Source organism: Rhipicephalus microplus, chromosome 9 (assembly GCF_043290135.1).
Source record: "Rhipicephalus microplus isolate Deutch F79 chromosome 9, USDA_Rmic, whole genome shotgun sequence".
In the NCBI taxonomy this organism is placed as follows: domain Eukaryota; kingdom Metazoa; phylum Arthropoda; class Arachnida; order Ixodida; family Ixodidae; genus Rhipicephalus; species Rhipicephalus microplus.
Window position 1 is genome coordinate 66,304,446 of NC_134708.1, and position 4,344 is coordinate 66,308,789.

General features: G+C 48.8%; 1 pseudogene; it reads right to left on the reverse strand.

Moving 5' to 3' along the window:
- Positions 1–1,503: 1,503 nt before the first annotated feature.
- On the reverse strand, positions 1,504–2,214 carry LOC142772290 (uncharacterized; annotated as a pseudogene).
- Between the last annotated feature and the right edge of the window lie 2,130 nt (positions 2,215–4,344).

Here is a 4,344-nt window from a genome sequence, read left to right on the forward strand (position 1 = left end):
GGCCTCATCTGTCCTCCTAACCTCACTGAGCCCTTTTATATCCCATTGAACACCCTCTAGCTCCTCGAATAGTACAGCTAGACTTCCCTCACTGGATAAGGTTCTAGCGTTCAATGTTGCCAAGTTCAGGTTCCAATGGCGGCCTGTCCAGATTCAGAGATTCTTAGCACCCTCTGCGGCGTTGGAGATCTGACTGCCACCATGGTCAGTTGCTTCGCAGCTGCTGGGGACTGAGGGCCGTGAGTTATTTGACGCATGCTTGTGGAAGGTAGTGGCCAGATACTGCACCAGGGTGGCCAATACTTCTCTGGTGAGGGAGTGCGTTCCCGGCGGTGGTTAACGGTGAGGCCGCACCCCAGGCCTCTTAATGCAGTCCCATCAACACGCGGATTTTTTAAAATTCGGTTGGGAACTGCGCGTCAGCGGGATTTGAGCCACGGATCTCTTGCATGCGAGGCGGATGCTCTAACCACTATACCATCGCCGCACCCTACGCACATATGCAGATGAACTTGTTTTTGCTAGTTCTGCCAACTAGCTACGCATTGTACGAATTGAACCTATTGCTTGCATGATTGACGCAGCGCTAGAGACGAAGACGAAAAGAACACAGAGTGCACAGGATGAACACTGTCTCGCGACTAAAAGATTTAGAAAAATTGGAACGGAAAACTATGCAGGGCATAGTAGACATGCGCATAAGTGAGACAGTAAAGCAAATCATTAAGCAACAACATGGGTGCATCCTTGAGAAAAATTTTAAAAACATGTCACCTGATAGTACCAAGCAGGTAAGCAAACTCCTTATCTCTAAAGAACAATGTATCGCTCACACATACATCTCCAATGTTTTATTGTGAAAAGCTTCGAGAATTTCACAATTTCTTACTGTGCCTAGAAAGCACTTTCATGTCTCCGAATGCCACAGAGCCCTCTCATTGAGAAAAAAACGAAGAGCAGTGAAGAGAAAACAGACGACTGTGAAGTTAAACACACATCCAATTATGTACCTTGTGAGCGCAGGGTTGTATCCCAAATACACTTACTTGCTGCAATTGGTACATGGGACAAAGCAGCAGATGTACAATGGTCTGTTAGAATAATATCCAACCTTTGGTGGAAGAAGAAAAAACTGGCATAATTGGAGCGTTGGAAACCTAACCCCCTCAAAGTAGTCTCCTTGGGACTCCGCACATATCTCCCAGCAATGCTGCCATTATTGGAAGCATGCTGAGAAGGCCTCCTTCAGAATGTAATTTAGCTCAGCTGTCATTGCAGCCATAACGTCCTCCCTTGTCTGAAATAGGTCTCCTTTCAATGTCATTTTGAGTTTAGTAAACAGCCAGGAGTCGCAGAGGGCCATGTCAGGTGAGTAACCAGCCTGTTGAACTACCGGAGTCTGACTTTTCACCAGAAAAGTCTGAACCAAGAATAAGGAATGTGCAGGAGCATTGTTGTGATGGGCGCGCCAATTTCCTGCTTCAAAAACTCAGGTCTCTTATGCTACACAGCATCACGCAGGCGACAAAGGGCCTTACCGTAGCGATCTTTGGTGATTTCTTTAACTTCTGGTGCGTATTCGTGATGACGTGCCACGCCGCAAAAGTCAGAGAAAGCACTCAGCATTACTTTGACGTTGCTGTGCACTTGGCGGGCCTTCTGTGGTCTTGTTGACATGAAATGATTCCACTGTGACGACTGGAACTTGGTTTGCAGGACGTACCTGTACACCCAAGATTCGTCACCAGTGATAATGGTGTTCATGAAGTTAAGGTCACTGCTTGTGAAATCCAGCATGTCCTGTGAGACTTCAACACAAAGTTGGTTATGCTTCACCGTGAGCAGTTTCATCATGAATTTCGCCGCAACTCTGTTCATCGACAAATTTTCAGTCATAATGTAATGTGCAGAGAAAGTGCTGATGCCCACATTTTCCGCAATTTTCCAGATAGTCACACGACGGTTTTGTATCACCGCAGCATTCACTTCGGCAATGACCTAATCACTTCGGCATGTTGATGGCCGACCGGAACGTGGCTTGCTCTCCACAGATGTGCGGCCATCATTAAACCAGTTGTACCACTCCTTAATCTGTGTGTAGCTCATAGTGTCGTCATCAAAAGCTGTATTAATCTTCCCAATGGTTTCTACTTGACTGTCGCGCAGTTTCTGTCAAAATTTTACGCAGTAGCGCTGCTCCAGTACCTCCGTCATTTTCCTTGCAATGAAAAACCGACGACAGCACTGTGCACTACCTCACTCAGACATCTCAGCAACTCAGATACCTCAGCGACTGACGCTATTGGCAGGTGAGAAAAAATTCACGCATGCGCACGAAGGTTCAAGGCCGGCTGATGCAAGCGCACTTGGTTCAAGATCATCAGGTTGGTTGGTTGGGTGCAAAACTTTATTGTGGTCCTGCAAGGTGCTCGTCAGCGCGCAGTGGGTGACTTGCACGTTGAGACCGTTAGGCCAAGCCTATTGGTCTACTGGAAGGCCCAAAGTTGGTCGGCCAGGAAGGAGCAGCGTAGGGCCACTTACCACCTGACGAAGTAGTGTGGAGGTTAGTGTACATTGCCTTGAACTCCCAGAGCATGTGCGCCAGCGTTGCTACGTCCACACACACGGGACAAGCGTCGTTGGGGAACACGTCAGGATAAATAGCATGAAGAGGTCTCAGGTTAGGGTACATGTCGGTCTGCAGTTGTCCAAGCATAAGGGCCTGGGCCTACTAAGTTTTGGATGAGGGAGTGGATATAGTCTTTGCACGAGGTAAATATGTTTTGTTATTTCACTGTACGTGGCAAGCAAGTCCCGGTTTTCCCCAACCCCTTTGGCCTCGAATCATTGTCCGAAACCGGAGCAGTCGATTAGCGCGCACGCGGTCTTGTGGGCAGCCTTTTTGCGGTTGGGGGGGGGGGGCGTCTTGGACCTGCCCAACATGTGCCAGATCAGTACGTGATGCTTCATACCATCGCGGCTGCCGCTCTAGAGCATGCGCAGGGCTTTCTTGGAGACAATGCCGCGCTCGAAAGCGCGAATGGCTGACCTAGAGTCACTATAGATGACCTTCTTTTCACCATCCAGGATGGCCACGGCGATGGCCACTTGATCGGCAATCATCGGATCCTCAGTGTGAACCGATGCGCAGTTGGCGATTTGCTGTTTGGAATCGATGACGACTACGGAGAAGGCGCGACTCCCGCGGTACGCCGCTGCGTCGAAAAAGTTGATGCCGTGCTCCTGACTGTGGATCTTCTTGAGACGAGTGGCAGCTCTAGCCCGTTACCTACCATGATTGCGCTCGGAATAGACATTCCTCAGTACCGGTGCCACAGTGATGAGATCACGAATTTCACGGAGAACCTGTTTCATCTTCTCGCCCACTTTAGCCGGATAGTGACCGAGTTCTCGGAGTATATGTCTGCCGGTCTGGGAGCTCGAAAGGCGTGTGAGCTTGGTCCGCTCCTGTGCTTCGGCAATCTCCTCCAATGTATTGTGTACTCCGAGCTGGAGCAGGCGCTCGGTGCGCGTCCTGATCGAGATACCGACGGCCCGCTTGGTAATCTTTCTGAGCAGGATGTTGATCTTGTCACGCTCAGCACGCTGCCGATTGTGCATGGCCGCGACATATGAAAAGTGGCAGAGCACAAAGGCACTGAACAGGCGGATTAGGTTGTCTTCCTTGAGGCCTAGGTGGTGGTTGGACACGCGCCGAACCAGCCAAACAGCGTTATTCGTCTTGGCGACGAGCTTGAGTATAGTCTTGCCATTGGGACCATTGGACTCGATGGTCATGCCAAGGACCCGAACAGAGTCGACTCTGGGCATTGCACCACCGTCTTTGGTGTAGAGCTTCATATCACTCTTCGAAATCGGCAGCCAGTTTTTGGGCTTGAGCCCTCCTCTAGTGGGTTGGTAGAGGAGGAGCTTAGATTTGTCTGGGGAACACCTCGGGCCTGTGGGACGGAGGTAATTGAATTGAATTCAAAGTTTATTTGCCCTGAAAACAACTTACAGGAGCAGGAGCAGAGACTAAAGGCTATACAGCCTGACAAAGGGCCTCTGCTCCTAAAAATGCAGTTTGGCATGCAGGTCACAGAGCATCTGCATGTCAAACAAATATTTTGAATATATTATTGCACAAAAACTCAAGGAACATTGGCATAGTCTTACTAGGCAGTGTGAAATAAACGCAAAAGAAAAAAAAAGAAATTCATCACAAAGCAACATTTCAGTAGACCTGAAACAACAACAGCACAACATGAAACAACAGTACAGCATCAAAATACAAAATGAGATCCGCGTAGCATATTGCAAAATATTAGAAATCAAAGATATAAA